The following is an 18,979-nucleotide window of genomic DNA, read 5'->3' on the forward strand; positions in this document are numbered from 1 at the left end:
ATGGCCACCAGCTGTCTCCCAAGTGTTTTCACCACCTCAGAAGAAACCTCTGTACCCGTTAAGCCCCAATTTCCTGTTCTATCCCTCCAAGGCCCTGGCCAAGGCATTCTGGTCCTGATGTTGTGGATGCAGCCACTGTGGCCCTCAGTGTCTGGCTTGGCACCACATCTTTCCCTCCCGAGGGAGGTTCCTTCACACTGTCTCAGCACAGGAGAGGCTTTGTCCTGGTTCCCGGCCGCCTTATGGAGACACAATTCCTGGCTGTGTCGTGCATGAAGCCTTCTCTACTTTCTCTTCCTTGTCCACGGTCATCCATTGTGTCACCATGTCAGAATCAAATGAGTTGTCAACAGTGAGCTGAAGTTCACAGAAGAATGGAACAGCTTTACAAGCCTATGCGTCCCTGCTACCCAGCGCTGGGAGTCTGGCTGCCCTGGCTAGACATGAAGGAACAGAGGCTACTCAAGCCACTGTGCCCGTGAAGATCACAGGGTGACAGTGTCTAGGGAGAGCCACCTTCTTGCTCCCCACCACTGTTGGCTTTTTCTGGCGGGGAGAGACAGTAAGGATCAGGAATTCTGTCTTAAGGGAGGTATGACCCCTGCTCATGGGAGGCCCTGCCCTGGTGTTTGGTTACTCTGTGCTTTTGCCCTTTGTGTTTCTCTTGAGAGACACACCAAATACTTGCGTGGTCTTGGTGGGCAGGGTCTGTGCTGTATTCTCTTAGGCTGAAGATCTGGCTGTGTTACATTAGGTGCCTAGATCAGGCCCAAAGGACTCTGTGGGAAAGCCTGCCTGGGCTTCTAAGTAGGGAAGGAGGGATTTGAGTGCTTGATGTGGCTGCACCTGAAACCCTGATGGTTTTGGTTTCCTGCTGGAGATGGCAGCCAGGGCCTCACATACATTGAGGAGCAGTCTTTACTGAGCTGCACCCCCAACCCAGCTCTTTCTGTTGTATAACTCAATTTGGCAGCACATTGTGTTGGGAATGTGTTCTGAGACATGCAGTTAGGCAGTCTCATCACCATGGAAACATGCGCTTACACAAACCTAGATTGTCTAGGTCAGGCACTAAGCACGAATGACTCCTTGATGCCTCTAGGGAGTGTGCAGTAAATCCAAATGGCTGGGCTGCTGAGAGCACGGCATGGTGTTATGCACTCGAAGCCGACAGCAGAGACGGAGCTGTGGCAGCCACTTACCACAAGCACTGTGTGCAGACCACAATCACAGTGGCTGTCCTTTGTGATCCTGCCAGTTGTGCAGGTTTGTTTACACCAGCACAGCTACAAAGTGCAGCCTTGCACTGGCTGTATCACAACAGGCATGGCCACAAAGGGCCCTCTTCTACTATATTCCTATGGGACCACCATCACATATATGGGCTTCTTTCCTATTTCTGTGATAAGACACCATGACCAAGGCAACTTATAGAAGAAAGAACATATTGAGGTCTCTCAGTTTCAGAGGCTGAGTCCATACATAGCATAGCGGGAAGCATGGTGGCAGGCAGGCAGGTATGGTGCTGGAGCTGAGAACTTACATCTGAGAGCCAACCATGCAATAGAGAAAGCTAACCAGGCCTAGCGTGGGCTTTTGAAACCTCCCAGCCCATCCTCAGTGACACACCTCCTCCAACGAGGCCACACCTCCTAAGCCTTTCCAAACAGTTCCACCAACTGGGAACCAAGTATGTAAACCCATGAGAGCTTTCTCATTAAAACCACCATATGGTCCATTTGTCACCTGGAGAACAAGCATAAATTTTATCTTTTGTCCCCTTAATGTAGTTTCATTAATCCCCCGAAGTCTACAAAACACGGCTTGCTGTTGTCATAGTTACTGGTCATTTATGGAGGATGGGATGGAGGTTAGGGAGGTGACTCCTATTTTGAGTAGCTGGCCTTGGCATTTAACAAGCATAAACACCTGTGCACCTGTGTTTAAAGTATCCAGGAAAGCTGGAAAAGTTGGAATCGTAGGGAAATACACTGAGAAGCCCATCACTCACAGATCACTATCCCTGAAGCTGTAAGAGAGTTTAAGGTCCATTCACATTTTCTGTAGTTCTGTTTCCCCCTGGCAGAAGTGGAGAGTCGTTCTTAGCATCTCCCTGAGTCCAGGGACGTGGGGAGGCCACAGGCTCCAGGCCACTCTGCTGCTAGAACTTTGTCCTGAAGGCTGCTGTCAGTCTCCTCTTTCACGACGGCCCCCCTTGTTCATGCTACCACTAGGTGGCGCTGTGGAATACTGACCAGCTCCTCTAACTGGATGTGAGAGGGAGACTACATGGAAGGACACCAGCTGTGAACACGCAGCTGCTTAACGTGTGGGTACCACTCAGGGCAAGTGAGGAGGGTGTGGACCCTGCAGAGAGAGGACTGAAAGTCGCAAATCAACGAAGGGGTGATCATGAAGAGCTAATAGGAAGGAGGGCGAGACAAGGAGATGGTGGGAGTTCTGGAGTTGCCTGGGGAGGGGTCAGGGGTGAGAGAGGTGAGGTGGTGGGGGCTTGGGCCAAAACTCAGAACAGTAGTATAATGGCAGCAAAAAGCTACCCAGAGGCTGGAACCTGAAGAGGGACTGAATTCCTGTCCTCAGCCTAAGCATGGAGTCTCAGAGGCTGAGGCAGGAATGGGCTATTGGGGTAAGCTTAGGGAGTTCACTGAAATAGAAGCATAGATTGTGTGTGTGTGTGTGTGTGTATGTGTGTGTGTGTGTGTGTGTTTTCTGTTTCTGTTGAGTTCAGCTAGTCCTGAAGGCAGTGGCTCTTTCCTCCTGTGATGAATTCTAACACACCCTGTGAGGAAGCCCAGATTTATAGGAACCAACCCTGGTTGCCTTACTGTGGACACACAAATAGGGTGATAAGTAGGGACCAGTCAGGAAGAATGGTGGAATCTGGTGTGGGAAGGGAGCCATCAAAAGTTGCTAAAATTATATAGTCAGATCTACAAGCCCATTTGCCGTTTCTGCCCACCCTGGATCCATGCGGCCCCTGCCCACTACTTCCTTGCTTTCTTGGGGGTGGATGTGGGAGGGGGTTGTTCTTCTATCAGCTCCTGCTGCCTCACAGTATCAGCAGTCTGACTTCACGCCTGAACGTGCCACTCGTCGTACTGGGAGCCCTCCCAAGTCTGAAGCCTGGGTGGTCCCTGTCTGTGGCGATGATGAGGATATAAGGGGGCCTTCACACTTCCTTGGCTCCTTGCATCCTTCTCCTCCATGGCTCACACACCTGTGGAGAAAATACAAGATTCAATGCTGTGAGTCTTAGTGTGGCCATTTTTGCATCTCTCCTCTCCGCCCAATACTTTTTGGGTACAACTGAGATGTCCATGCACTGCAAAGCACCATGGGATAGGAACAGAAGCAGAATACGGTCAAGAGGCTGGGAAAGCTTTTTAGAGCAGGCAAGTCTTGAGCTGGCCTTCAAAAAACAGGAATCCATCAAAGGAAAGACTAGAATCTGAGAGCTCGGGTTTGGGGTATAGCCTGAGCAGATTCTGGGAGGGGACTTCCTGCCTCCTGGTGCAGGGAGGAGAGACAGAGGAAAGAAGGGCATCTAGGGAGGAGGGGTGCCTTCCCCAAAGCTCGGAGAGCTCTGTCAGACTACGCATGTTTGTCTTGTCAGGGAGGCGCTGGGTGCTCAGGCCCAAGAGGCCTGACCCAGGGGCAGTTACCAGAAAAGCCCATCTTAGAGCTCAATGTTGGTAGACACCTACCAAGTGCAGCGGCTTTCAGGGCAGGCAGTGGACATGGGTACATCTGCACAGGCAGTAGATCTGATTGCCTAGCTCAGAAGGACGCCAGTGTGGGCACTGTAGTCTGCATGTGTAGCTCCTCTCGCTGTCAAGGTTGCCTCTCTGTCATCTCTTAGCCAGGGTGTGTCTGAGAGGTGTTTCAAGAGATGACAATGGCTTATTCCCTTGATGGATTCAAAATTTGAGGGAACTGAGAGGCAGTGGGATTGTTGAAGGTGAGGCCTGCTGGGAAGACTCAGTCACTGCCTGCAAATGCTTCTAGAGGGCTGTTCCTTGCCCTGGCTCCTTCCTGTTGCCGTTCTACTGTTTCCTGTCCATTATTGGTAAGTACTCCTTCAGTCATGTGCTCCGGTGACCATGATTATCTGTCCCAATGTCCTTCCTACCCACGTGCATAGGAAGCAGTGACAGAGTGCTTTGAAAACACCAGCTAAAGCCAACTTTCTCTCCTGGACTTGTTCTTGTCAGATATTTCGCTTCAGTGATGCACAAGTGATGACTCCATCCTCCATCTGCAGGGCCCAGCAACTTCAACAGAGAGTATTTGGAAACAAAGTGAGGAGTGCTTGCAGTCTTTCCAGCCTTTCCTCCTGACACTCCCTCAACCCAGCCTGGCGGCTGTCTGCAGGGCATCGTAATATCTGAGATAAGCGAGTCATCTAGAAGCGGTGTAAAGTGCACAGGAAGTCCTGCTCACACCTATGCCTATGTCCGTTTTCTAGAAGGAATGTGAGCATCCCACGGTTTGGTAGCCTCAGTTTCCCTGGAATCCATCACATGTATACTGAGAAATAACCATGTGTGAATCCAGTCAGGGTGGCCCCCAAACACATGTACTGAGCATTTCTGTTTCCAGGGATCCCCACTGCCATACTGAACATGGATGGGTCACACTCAGGAAAGGCCAGCGCTGTGCTGTTAGGCTGCTGCCATGCTGGACCCGAGGCTCTTTCAAGAGAGGCCCTTGGCACTATCCACAGTAGCCACACTATGGAAGCAACCTGTGTAACTAACCATCGATGGGCAGGTGAAGAGTGTGGACTGTAGATACATAGTAGAATTTATTCATCCATGAAGAAGAAGAAAATTATATCATTGCAGGAAAATGGGTAGTAAAACAGAAGAGCAAGATGAAATGTTTTACCACAAATGTGGAAACGAGAGGTTGAAGAAAAAGATGACCTGGATATAGAGGAGAGGAGAGACTTTTAGGGAGCGGCAGAGCCTGGACCAGGGAGCAAATGGACAGAAAGAATGTAGAAAGATGAGAAGACATTAATCAATGCTCAATGCCTGTATGAAGATGCAAGAGTACATCCATTCCTTTGCATAATTAATATGTATTAATAATCATGACAAAAAATATGGTGGGTTATAGCATATGCTCATTACAAGGTTTCTCAAACTAGCATATCTTGGTTTCAGGTTCACTTAAAACTATTGAAGAGCTCAGTGAACTTGTGTGTGTGTGTGTGTGTGTGTGTGTGTGTGTGTGTGTATAAGTATGCTCACAAGTGCATGTGTGCATGCTGTGTGTCTTGGGCATATATCTCAAATAGTTGCCATGTTATGAGAGAAGTTAGAATTTCTATGTACATATTGTTATTGATTCATTGCATATTAATTGAATTATAAAAAGACACCAATATTAAACATTATTAACATGGTGTGGCATATGGAGAATGAAAGCTCGTTTGGTAAAGCACTCACCTTGCAAATGTGAGGAACTGAGTTCTATCCCAGCATGCGTGTATAGCGAAAAGCTGGATGTAGCAGTATGCCTGGGATTCCACCAATGGGGAAGCAGAGACGAGAGGGTCCTGGGGTTCACTGGCAAAGCCAGTCTAGACAAACTGGCAAGCTCCAGGTTCACTGAAAGAGACTGAGCAAGACCCTCAACATTGATCTTTTGCCTCCTGATAAACACATACATACATACACACACACACACACACACACACGTATTTAAAGGATTTTTAAAAAAGGAGTTGCCCTTTGGTCCAAGTCAGGGGTTTTTGCTGTATCTCTGTGGAGTGCTACAGCTTTCCCAGGATCCCTGGCCCCTCCCAACCTGCCCTGCGAGGTGACTGGGTTCAGCCTCTGTCCAGCAGTGGCATAGTTCACTTCTGTGCTGCCCAGCTCACTGTACTGCCAGTCCAATCCAGTGACCCCAGGGGACAGTGGTTCTGTGAAGATGGTCACAGTATGAGTGTTCCTGGCTTTTGGACTCTGGCTTGCCTTTATGCTATGGGTTGGATGTTCCCTTCAAAACATGTGCTAGAATATAATTGCTGCTGTCTAGTGAAGAAGTGGAGCCTTCGAGAAATGATGGATTAATGTTGTTGTTGTTGTTGTTGTTGTGGGAGTAGTTCCCTCTGTGTTTCACATGGGGTCTTTCTCACCACAAGATATCATGCACTAGGTGATGACAGAAGAGGGGAGGGTCCAAGGCCAGCACCACCTTGGCCTTCCCTGCTCTAGAATTTTGAGAAATAACTTCCATCTTTGTAAGTGATTCAGACTCAGGCATTCTGTGACAGTAGCAGCAGGACAGAGACACCCGAGTTTTTCTCCCAGGAGGATTCCCTGCTGAGTCTGTCCTGAAGGTGTGTGTGTGTGTATGTGTGTGTGTGTGTGTGTGTGTGTGTGTGTGTGTGTGTGTGTGTGTGTGTGATGACTAAGGAGGGACCAATCCCAGCAGATGTTCATTCGTGCAGAGACACAGCTGAAAGACTGTCAGCTTCCTTACCCTGTTTCTGGTGCCTGGCCTCTGATTCTGCCTGGCTTTCCCTCTATTCTAAGCCCCCCTGAGCTGGCTTCTGTCCTGAGTTCTGTAAGCTGTGCACACAGTCCTGTCTTTCTGCAGGGTGCAGGCCTGGCCTCCATTGTTGACACAATGCCTTATGTCCTTACCTCACTGGGACTCCATAAAAGCCTTCTCCATCTCTCCTCCCAGGTGTTGTCATAAGCCCCACATCCTCTGACAGCTCTGAGGACTCCGCACTTTCAGATCTTGTAGGATGGTGCAGGCCGTACAGTGGTGGCTGCTCTCTGTTCTTTCCTATGTAACTCCAGCCTAACAGTGGGCGCTCCTGGGACCTCTCCCCTGCAAATCAGACATTCTGCCTCAGAGCCTGTGTCTAAAGACCAGAGGGTTAAAGAGAGTCTCAGCCACAGGCAGGCATCTTGGCCAGCTTCAACAGCAACCTCTTCTAGGTCCCATGGCCTGGGTCTCAGACCCTGTGATGGATTGTATATGCTTGACCTAGGGAGTGGCACTGTTGGGAGGTGTGGCCTTGTTGAAGTAGCTATGACCTTGTGGGTGTGGGCTTTAATACCTTGGTTGTAGTTGCCTGGAAGTCAGTATTCTGCTAGCAGCCTTCAGATGAAGATGTAGAGCTAGCTCTCAGCTCCTCCTGTACCACGCCTGCCTAGATGCTGCCATGCTCCCACGTTGATAACAATGGACTGAACCTCTGAGCCTGTAAGCAAGACCCAATTAAATGTTGTCCTTTATAAGATTTGCATTGGTCAAAAAAAAAAAAAAAAAGATTTGCATTGGTCATGGTGTCTGTTCATAGCAGTAAAACCCTAGACAGGCCCCCTTCTTGAGCACTGGTTCATACTGAGTGCACACCCTGGGATTGCAAGGAGGGACAGGACCACATGGACTGAGCAGAGTTGCTGGCAACTGATGTGGTTGAGAAAAGATATCAAGTTTTCTACAAAGAAAGGGGGTTGGACAACTAAGGAATTTTTTTTTTCTCGAAAATGCTGCCATTTTATAACACGTAAGCTCACTGACTATGATACATAACGAAGTCATTCACGGAGTTGCCTAAGTGCTCCTTGGCAAATACCTTAGGACAGCCAGCATAGAGCCAATGAAAACAAACTCGCTCATAGCAATAATACTTCTCAAAAAAAATTATCGAGCCTTTTCAAATATTTTAAAGAACCCTAGAGAGATTTTCATAAATAGATTTTCTTTTAGCATTCAGGAATTATCTAGCTAGTGAAACTTTCAGTTTTTTAGTTTTCACCAATAAGTGTTAATGTTCTCACTCTATACAACACTTAGGCTATCTAAACTAAAACTACAAAGGCCTCCTGAGTTCCCAAAGCCACTTCTATCTAAAATTCAGGGCAAGACTTTATTTACCATGTCGTAACATCCTAATCTATGAAACAATGGAATATTTTAATTTTTTTCTACCTGATAAATACTTACTGGAGTTTTGAGAAATAAAGCTAGCTCTAATTGTATATTTAAGTGAAATAAAACTGTTTTGTAACCAATATCAAAGACAGTTACTCCCCTCCTTGCCCATAGAGAAGTCTGTGATATAAATATTTATACTTACTGTTCATTTCTTTTAAAATCATAATATTAGTTAAGAGTTCAATCTCAAAAATATTGGAGATTTTTTTGCAAACAGGAGTATTGCCATGTGAAACGCAGAAAAACAAACCTCTCCCCTTTGCTCTGCACTTCTTGCTTTAGCTTTCTCCCTCTCTGAGTATTCCATACTGTGACCATTATTTATGGTTTCTAGAAGACAAAGGTTAATATATTCCATTATTCAGTTAATATTTAGTTAGTATCTGTTATGCTCTCAGATATATGTTTTGAATCCAATATATTTGTTGTCCAACGAAACATATATTTGTCTTTTTAAAAAAATTATTTTATTTATAATCCAGTCATTGCTCCCCCTCTCTCTCCCCCCTCCCACAGTTCTTCACACCATTCTGCCTCCACTATGCCTCTGAGAGGGTGTTCCCTTCCCTCCCAACATCCTTCTCAGGGGCCTCAAGTCTGTACAGAATTAAGCACATCCTTTCCTACTGAGGCCAGACAAGGCAGTCCTCTGCTTTATAAATGTGGGGGCCTTGAACCAGCCCATGTATGCTCTTTGGCTGATGGCTGGTTCTCTGGGAGCTCTCAGAGATCCAGGTTAGCTGAAGCAGTTAGTCTTCCAATGAGGTTGCCATAAATGTGAGAAACTGCTATTTTGACTCAAGAAGCTATAAAAGAAAGGAAGAGAGAAAGAGAGAAAGGAAGAAAGGAAGGAAGAAAAAAGAAAGAGTGGGGCATGGTGGCACACGCCTTTAATCCCAGCACTTGGGAGGCAGAGGCAGGCAGATTTCTGAGTTCGAGGCCAGCCTGGTCTACAAAGTGAGTCCCAGGACAGCCAGAGCTTCAGAGATACCCTGTCTTGAAAAACAAAAAAAACACACACAAAAAAAAAGGAAAGAAAAAAAAAGAAGAAAGGAAGGAAGAAGAAAGAAAAGAAAGTCATAGATAATAAAAATGAAACAAAAACTCTAAAGCCAGGTTCATAGAATGCTGAAGTCTTGCTATACGCAAGGAGAAAACAAGAATTATGGTCTGCTAAAATGAAGGATGAAAATAGTATGTTAACAAAAATTGAATTAATACCTTGTATTTTTTGGTGAGAAATCTGGTGACAGAAATCATTTCAGAGAAAGCAAACTGAACAAAAGCTTCTGTCTGTAACTCATACTGATTGTAATCTCATGAGGAATTGGATTTTCTGTAGTCTAGATGGGGGTTAGTGCTCACTTGTGGAGTACAAGCATTGTTACTACCTGAAGGAACAATGAATCCTTGGGCTACTTTTCATATTCTCTTTGAATAAATCATCCACAGTATACTCGGTAGCAGAAAGTAAAGAGAGGCAGAGTCCTCAACAGTCAAGGGTTGTTACTGGGACTCATTAACCCCCACCTATGAACCAAAACCAATAATTTACAATATGTGTGCTTTTACTAGCTAGTTTTACTCTGATTAACAAAAATAAACAAACAAACAAACAAACAAGCTTTTTTTTTTTTTTTTTTTTTTTTTTTGGTTTCTCTGTGTAGCCCTGGCTATCCTGGAACTCACTCTGTAGACCAGGCTGGCCTCAAACTCAGAAATCCACCTTCATCTGTCTCCGAAGTGCTGGGATTACAGGCGTGCGCCACCACTGCTTGGCTATGTCAGCCTTTTCTTAACTGAGTCCCCTCAAGTAACATTTGGTGCTGAACACCCAGGAGAGAACAAATGAACTCCCAGGGGCCTGGCCTCTCCTAACTGAACAGAGCTGCTAATCTGACTCTCCTAAGAGAATTCATGTTACTGAGTCAGGAAGTTTCTCTCACCCTAATGAGCACCTATTACATGAAAAGGGATGCCTCTCCTCTGTGACTCCGAACATTTCTCTCTAACAAGTCTCTTAGTCTGGTTGGGGCTGGTGCTAACTGAAGTTCTTGTCACTAGGGTGTCAGGTCCAAAGGAAAACTCCCAGTTCCCCAAATCCCAAAGGGCAGTCGGAATATCCAGCAATGAGCTCCACCTGGCCTATAGGAGGATTTCTCATAGATAAAGCCTGAAGGCAGCATTCCTTGGGAACTTGTGAATCTGGCTCCCACTTTCTGAAAGGAGTCATTTCCCTTACTTATGGCAGAAGGGACATGTGACTACCTGTGGCACCTATTGGCATATCAAAATACATGGTGGTCTCCAGCCTGGGTCTCCATCTGCTTGGATATGGGTTTAAGCCAATAGAAAGTCTTCATGTGCCAGCCAGAGACTACGCTGTGTGCTTGGGATCCCAGTAGCATTGAGCTGTCTGCAGGGCGAGCTTTTAAGGGCGGGGGGTGGGGTGGGTGCACGAGCAAGCACGCATGTACGTATGCACACTGATATTCTGGGTTGCCATACTTCAGTTAACAAGAACAGTTAGCCAGAAGTGGAACTACAGAAACCACAGGTCAGCACAGGTAGAGAGATTTCCAGAACTACAGACTTTGATGGATTAGGTCTTTCTTTACATTTTGTCAGGGGATGCTGTCTTGTGCTGAGCCTTACAGCCTGAATGGCACTTGTATCCTAGAGCCAGTAGTGCTAAGGTCTGGGGACCTCCTAAGTCCTGGGGCTTGTTTCACAGGCTCCATCTCTAGCCTTACTGGGAACCTGTCACATGGAAAGAGACACCTTGGCCAGTTGGGACATTCCTCTCTGACAGGTCTCTCAGTCCACTTGGGGACACCCTGAATTGAAATTCTTGCTGACAGGATTCTTGCCCTTCCCTGTCCCATCCTTGTTGGCCCCTTTCCTAAAGTCACTCCCATCTCCTCCTTCTCTGCCCCAGGCTCCCTCCTCCCTGGTCCCTCAGCTTGTTCCTGGAGCCAGAGCTCCCTCCACAGGCTCATAATCTCTTTTCCTCCTCAGACCCTGAGACTCAGAGATGTCGCTAAAGCCTCCCTGTTTTACTGCTTGGCTCCAGAACATTCAGTCGCCAAATTCTGGTGCATTGTGACAACTTTTACCCCCGAGAATCTCTTATCTTTAAACTCTCACCACTCCCAACATCCTTCTGTCCCAAGCCTTCCCTGCTCCATGCTCGCACTAGTTCCGCCCTCAGATCACTAAATTCAGTCTTACAAAGATTCACACTGCTTTTCCATATGGATAATATTTTTAAAATTGTTTTATGCTGTTCTACTCTATAAAAAGGCTGACTCTGGAGTTAGGTCATGGCCCCAGCTTTCTCCAGAACCAAGCATGCTTGTTTCAAAATTTCCTCCAAAATCTCTATCCCGGGTGAGGCAGGCCACCTGACTCTGAGACAGGGTGAAAGAGAGCAAAACAGAAAGGGCCAAGACGGGCTAGAGAGATGGCTCAGTGGTTAAGAGCACTGACTGCTCTTCTAAAGGTCCTGAGTTCAAATCCCAGCAACCACATGGTGGATCACAATCATCTGAAATGGGATCTGACACCCTCTTCTGGTGTGTCTGAGAACAGCTACAGTGTACTTAGCTGTAAATAAATAAATAATAAATAAATAAATCTTAAAAAAAATGTCGAGGCCAGCCTAGTCTTCAAAGTGAGCTCCAGGACTAAAGAGAGAAAGGGCCAAGAAAGATGCTATGTGCTCGAAAACAGCTAAAAAGTAAAGTATTCCCCACAGCTTACAGCTGCATATCCCACACTCCTTGGCTTGAATTCTCTCTCTGAATCACTCTGTTCTCTTAGAGCTCCAGAACTTTTACTAAAGTATAAACTTTATCTCAATATTTGTAAGACCATTGTGTAATAAACTTTCTGTTTCTCAGGGTAAGTTCGTAGGGTGTGGCTAAAATCAAGAACAACACACAAATAGCTTAAGACTTGTAACAGCAGGCTTGTATGCAACCTGAATTCCACTCTTGTTTAGGAAAATAGATTTTGTTGTTTATCACTGGCTGTCTCCCCAGCCAGCTTCCTAAGTGATGACACCGGGACATCTCATCAGTTATGAAAGCTGGGCCCCAGCTTAGGCTTGTTCCCCACTAGTTGGTATGACTTAAATTCATCTATTTCTATTAGTCTACATTCTGCCACAGGGTGTGTTACCTCAATCAGTTTTTTATGAAACCAATCAGAAGGGGTTGGAGGGAGTGTGTACAAAATACAGCTTTAAGAATAAAATACCGAAGACAACCTTTATACAATGCACAAAAGGATCACCCCCAACAGTCTTTGTGGTTGAAAGAGTGTGCCCCAAGGGCTCATCTTAGCTTACATAGCAACTAATGAAAGGAAATAAAACTTGAAACCTGTGATTCATGTAATGTATGTCAAATAGCCCAAAGAGTTGTTTGTGAGCTTTAAAACCTGGGGCTGAGAACATAGCAGAACAGACCAGGACATGCCCGGGCAGGCCCATCGCCTCCCTATCTCCCACCCCTCTGACCTAAGTTAAATGTTACAGGCTGTTGATGTTTAAATGGACCAATCATGTGAAACCGCGTCAATTCCTCCCCCAGCCCCACTCCTTTTCTATAAAAACCCCTAGCTCCCAAGCCTCGTGGTCGAATCCACTGGCTCCTGTGTGAGATACGTTTCGACCCAGAGCTCCGCCATTAAAATACCTCGTGTTGTTACATCAAGGTGTTGTGTTCTATTCGTGATTCTTGGGTGCACGCCGAATTGGGAGCTGAGTGGGGGTTTCCCCACTAGGTTCTTTCATTTGGAGGCCCCAGCGAGATCTGCGTGACACCCAGGAACCCCGAAGAACCCCTTGGAGGTGCGTTTGTTTGTGTGAGTCTTGTTATGTTGTCTGTTGTCTAAGTGTCTAAGTGTGGCACTGCTGAATTTGTGTCTTAGTTTTTTAGTTCTGAGATTGTGGGTTTGAGCCCCACCTGTGTTACCAGTTCTGGTATTCTGTATTCTGGCAGTTGCCACTGTGGACCGTAAGGACCCTAGTGGCTGTGGGAAGATGATGGTCTATTTCCCCACAGGCTGCACCCTTGGAAGACATTCCAAGGGAGACCCTGGAGTGCCCGGGGTACAGAACAGTCAGGAGGACCTGGCTGTTGCCTGGCAGAGTGAAGAAGAGTGAGTGCTTTTCCTGCCAGAGGAGTGGACATGGAATCCCATTCCATCAGAGGTAGCGTTTGGCTGGTTGTATAAGTCCAGACGCGGACGAGTGTTTTGGATGTCTTAGTGTTTTCCGTCTCTGTCATTGTGTTGTGTTTATTCTTATTCTTCACTATGGGACAGACCGTGTCTGCTCCTTTATCTTTGACTAAGGACCATTGGACGGACATTAGGGCTAGAGGACGAAATTTGTCAGTAATAGTGAAGAAAAAGCCATGGATGACTCTCTGTTCCTCGGAATGGCCTGTTTTTGGAGTAGGTTGGCCACCAGAAGGAACTTTTTACTTACCCACCATAAGAGCTGTGAAGGCCATTGTTTTTCAGGAAGGGCCAGGGTCGCATCCAGACCAACAACCGTACATCACAGTATGGGAGGACTTGGCACGCTACCCACCCCTGTGGGTTTGCCCATTCCTCCCGCCTCTCCACCCTGGCACCAAGATTCTAGCCATCCCAGAAAATGGTGAGAAAGAGAAACCGAAACCACCGCTCAGGGGAGATGATGATCGCAGCACACCAGTGATGAAACCCCCCAAGATCTACCCAGAGATTGAAGAACCCCCTGAGTGGCCCGACACCCCTCAACCCCCATCGTATGCTCCCCAGACCGAACCTTCAGCTCCCTCAGGACCCCTGCCTCAGGCCCTGGCCGGAGGAGAGGGTCCCTCCACAGGAACAAGGAGCTGGCGAGGAGTCACCCCTGAGGGGCCTGCAGATTCAACCATGGCGCTCCCCCTCAGGGCTATTGGGGCTCCCCCTGCGATCCGAATCGTCTACAGCCCCTACAGAATTGGCCTTTTCCCTCTTCTGACCTCTATAACTGGAAAGCTAATCACCCCCCTTTTTCAGAAAACCCTGCAGGACTCACTGGGTTGGTTGAATCATTAATGTATTCACACCAGCCGACCTGGGATGACTGCCAGCAGCTTCTGCAGACTCTATTCACAACTGAGGAGAGAGAGAGGATTCTCCTCGAGGCTCGGGAAAACGTCCGAGATGAGGCTGGGCGCCCTGTTCAAACTCCAGCTGAGATAGATGAAAGATTCCCACTAACCCGTCCCTGATGGGATTATAATACGGCACCAGGTAGTGAACGACTGTTCAATTATCGCCAGGTCCTAGTGGCGGGTCTCAGAGGTGCGCCCGGAAGCCCACGAATCTGGCCAAGGTAAGAGAGGTTATGCAGGGAGCGACTGAGCCCCCCCCCACTCAGTCTTCTTTGAAAGGCTCATGGAGGCTTATAGGAGATATACCCCATTTGACCCCACATCTGAGGGTCAAAGGGCCTCAGTAATTATGGCCTTCATTGGCCAGTCGGCTCCTGACATTAGGAAGAAGTTACAGCGAATTGAGGGCTTGCAGGATTACACCATAAGGGATGTAGTTAGAGAGGCAGAGAAAGTGTATCATAGGAGAGAAACAGAAGATGAAAAGTTAGAGAGAGAGAAAAGAGAGAAAAGAGAGGATGAGGATAGGAGAAACAGGAGGCAAGAAAAGGTTTTGACTAGGATCCTGGCCACAGTTGGAGAAAGAGATAATGGAAGAAGAGGTAGACAGTCAGGGAACCTGGGAGACAAAAGACAGCAGGGACCAAAGAGACCCAGAGAAGGCAGGCAGCGCCTGGAGAGGAACCAATGCACATATTGCAAGGAAATGGGCCACTGGAAGAGCGGCTGTCTGAACAAAAAACTAGAGGTAAAGGTGCTTTCTCTTGGAGAAGATGAAGACTAGGGGGAATGGGGCTCGGTCCCCCTCCCTGAGCCTAGGGTAACCTAAGAAGTGGAGGGGACCCCCGTGGACTTTCTAGTCGACACGGGAGCCGAATTTTCAGTACTCAAAAAACCTCTAGGAAAAGTGAAGAAAAATGAAAAAACCTTGGTGATCGGGGCCACGGGATAAAAATCGTATCCATGGACCACATCCCGAGTAGTAGACATAGGGCAAAATCGAGTAACTCATTCGTTTCTAGTCATTCCAGAGTGTCCTATGCCTTTATTGGGGAAAGACTTACTAACCAAGTTAAAAGCACAAATAACTTTCACCTCTCATCGACCGGAGGTTTTCTGGGGAATAAAAGCGCCCCAGACTCTAGAGCTGTCTTTACAACTAGGGGAGGAATATCAACTTTACCAAAATAAAGTAAAGCCCCCTGAGGGATTACAGGACTGGTTGAATCGATACCCTCAGGCATGGGCAGAGACAGGAGGAGTGGGGATGGCAAAACTGGTCCCCCCAGTGGTGATTAAACTTAAGTCTGGGGCCACCCCTATAGGGGTCCGACAATATCCCACGAGCAGAGAAGCTCAAGTGTGGGAAGCCACATGTGCCATTGCAGAGTGGCACTGACTACTGCTGGCCACCACACATAAGTTTGGACAAACAACCAATGTGTACATATGCAGTAAAGTTTTTTGCAAAGACACTGCCTGGCCCGGGCATGATAATGAGGCTTTGAGAGTATAACCAATCAGATGTGAGACATGCAAATGAGGTATGATAATGAGGTTCTGTGAGATACAAAGAGAGAGAGTAGCCAATCAGATGAGGAACATGCAAATGAGGCGTAGTGCATAACCAATCCAGGTGTGAGACACACCTCTCCTAGGCCTATATAAGCAGCACCAGTTCTGGGCTCGGGGTCTCTTCGCCTCTGTAATCAAGCTCTCCCAATAAACGTGTGCAGAAGGATCCTGTTGCAGCGTCGTTACTGCTGGCCAGTCTGGCGTGCGCAAGACTCAAGAGGGTATATGCCCCCAAATCAACAAACTGCTCCAACAAGGGATTTTGGTCCCATGCAAATCCCCTTGGAACACTCCTCTACTTCCAGTAAAAAAAAAAAAACAGGGACCAGTGACTACCGTCCAGTCCAGGACCTTAGAGAAGTCAACAAGAGAGTTCAAGACATACAGCCCACGGTGCCAAATCCTTATAACCTCCTTAGCACCTTGCCACCTGGTCGGACATGGTACACAGTCCTGTATCTCAAAGACACTTTTTTCTGTTTGAGGTTACACCCCAACAGCCAGCCCTTGTTCGCTTTCGAATGGCGAGACTCCGAGAGTGGACAAGCCGGACAGCTCACATGGACGAGGCTGCCTCAGGGATTCAAGAACTCGCCCACTTTGTTCGGTGAAGCCCTACACCGAGATCTTGCTCTTTTCCTAGCCAATAACCCACAGGTGACTCTTCTGCAATATGTAGATGACCTGCTCCTAGCTGCAGAAACACGCGAGGACTGTGAAATTGGGACCCAAAACCTCCTGGGCAAGTTAGGTAAGCTGGGGTATCGGGCCTCTGCTAAAAAGGCTCAGTTATGCCAGATAGAAGTGACCTACCTAGGATATGTCCTGAGAAATGGACAACGGTGGCTCACAGAAGCCAGAAAACAAGCTGTTATGCAGATCCCGGCCCCAACCACTGTTTGCCAGGTAAGAGAGTTCCTGGGGACCGCCGGGTTTTGCAGACTCTGGATTCCCGGATTTGCCACACTGGCAGCTCCCTTGTATCCACTAACCAAAGAGAAAGGGGAATTCACCTGGACCAGAGAACATCAGCTAGCCTTTGAAACTCTCAAAAAGGCACTGATGCAGGCTCCAGCATTGGCCCTGCCAGATTTAAACAAACCTTTCACCCTATACATTGATGAAAGAAATGGAGTGGCAAGGGGAGTCCTTACCCCGGTTTTGGGACCATGGAAGCGCCTGGTAGCCTACCTATCAAAGTAACTGGACCCAGTAGCCAGTGGATGGCCCTCCTGCCTGCGAGCGATAGCAGCCACAGCTATGCTAGTAAGAGATGCTGACAAACTGACTATGGGCCAGAATGTTACCATAGTGGCCCCACACTCTCTTGAGAGCATCGTCAGGCAACCACCGGACCGCTGGATGACCAACGCCCGAATGACGCACTACCAGAGCCTATTGCTGACAGAGCGAGTAAGTTTCGCACCCCCAGCCATTCTCAACCCCGCCTCCTTACTACCTGAGGCTGACGAGGCCCCTGCACATAAGTGTGAAGAAATACTGGCAGAAGAGACTGGAATCCGGCCAGACCTCACAGACCAACCTTGGCCAGGGGTGATGACTTGGTTCATGGACGGAAGCAGCTTTGTGGTAGAAGGTAAGCAGAGGGCTGGGGCAGCAGTAGTGGATGGGAAGTCTGTCATATGGGCCAGCAGCCTGCCGGAGGGTACATCAGCTCAAAAAGCGGAACTAATCGCACTAATTCAAGCCTTAAGGCTGGCAGAAGGAAGGGCTCTTAATGTCTATACCGACAGCCGGTACGCTTTTGCCACGGCTCATGTTCACGGAGCAATATACCGACACCTTGGACTGCTGACGTCTGCCGGCCAAGATATCAAAAATAAAGAAGAAATTCTCAGCTTATTAGAAGCTGTTCATCTGCCCTGTAGGGTGGCAATTATCCATTGCCCAGGACACCAGAAGGGAACTGGGCCCGTTGAAAAGGGAAATCAAATGGCAGACCAAGAAGCTAAAAAAGCAGCCCAAGGGCCAATGACTCTGGTGGTGAGAACCCAACAGCCCGCTGCTGAGGAAATAAATAAAAGAACCCTCACAGAAGAAGAGGGGCGAGATTACTTAGCTAACATACACCATCTGACTCATTTAGGAACTAAAAAAATACTAAAATTGGTTAGTAAGCCCCCCTATTACTTTCCTGGATTAAAAAGAATTGTGGAAGAGATAGTAAAAAACTGCCATGCTTGTGCACTTACCAACGCTGGGTCTAGCAGGCTCCAGGAAGGAAAACGACTGCGAGGAGACAGGCCTGGAGCCTACTGGGAAACTGATTTCACTGAGGTGAAACCGGCTAGGTATGGAAATAAATATCTCCTAGTTTTTATAGACACCTTCTCGGGATGGGTCAAAGAGTTCCCCACCAAGAAAGAAACGGCTAATGTAGTGGTCAAGAAGATACTTGAAGAAATCCTTCCCCGCTTTGGGATACCTAAGGTAACAACGGACCTGCCTTCGTCTCCCAGGTAAGTCAGGGATTGGCCAGACAACTGGGGATAAATTGGAAATTACATTGTGCATACAACCCCAGAGTTCAGGACAGGTAGAAAGGATGAACAGAACGCTAAAGGAGACTCTGACTAAAATAGCCTTAGAATCCGGCGGGAGCGATTGGACAGCCGTTCTCCCTTATGCCTTGTTCAGGGTTCGGAATACACCTGGACCCCTTGGCCTAACTCCATTTGAATTAATGTATGGGGCGCCCCCACCCATTTTTATGACCGTAGGGGATAAGAATCGCCCAGATGTGTCTTTCTCTCCTTCTTCTAGTCTTTTGGCTCGATTAAAAGCTCTCGAAATAGTAAGAAAAGAGTTCTGGGAACAGCTAAAAGAAACCTATGTTGCTGGTGACACACAGGTGCCACATCAGTTTGAAGTAGGAGACACAGTCCTGGTGAGGAGACACCGAGCAGGAAACCTAGAGCCGAGGTGGAAGGGACCCTACTTGGTGCTACTGACAATGCCCACCGCGGTCAAAGTGGAAGGAATCCCCACTTGGGTCCACGCATCCCACGTCAAGAGAGAACCCCCTGGAGTCAGCCATGATGAGTGGACTTTGGAGAAGACTACTAATCCTTTTAAGTTGTGCCTGCTTTGTAGGAGCCATCCCAAAGGACTTCAACCCCCACAGTCCTGTTCAACAAACGTGGGAGGTACTCAATGAGGGGGGTAGGGCTGTATGGACAATCGCCGAGGTACACCCTCTGTGGACTTGGTGGCCTGATCTTTTCCCTGACATCTGTAAGTTG

General features: G+C 47.7%; 1 long non-coding RNA gene across 1 annotated transcript; it reads right to left on the minus strand.

Annotated features, from left to right (window-relative positions):
• Positions 1-2,803: 2,803 nt before the first annotated feature.
• Gm41555 lies at positions 2,804-7,132 on the minus strand. Its single transcript, XR_876700.1, has 4 exons — positions 7,103-7,132; positions 6,678-6,870; positions 5,475-5,646; positions 2,804-3,238 (listed from the first exon to the last, which is right to left on the minus strand). It is a non-coding gene; the product is annotated as a predicted gene, 41555 (long non-coding RNA).
• Positions 7,133-18,979: the final 11,847 nt, after the last annotated feature.

The sequence above is a fragment of the Mus musculus genome, chromosome 17 (assembly GCF_000001635.26).
Source record: "Mus musculus strain C57BL/6J chromosome 17, GRCm38.p6 C57BL/6J".
NCBI lineage: Eukaryota > Metazoa > Chordata > Mammalia > Rodentia > Muridae > Mus > Mus musculus.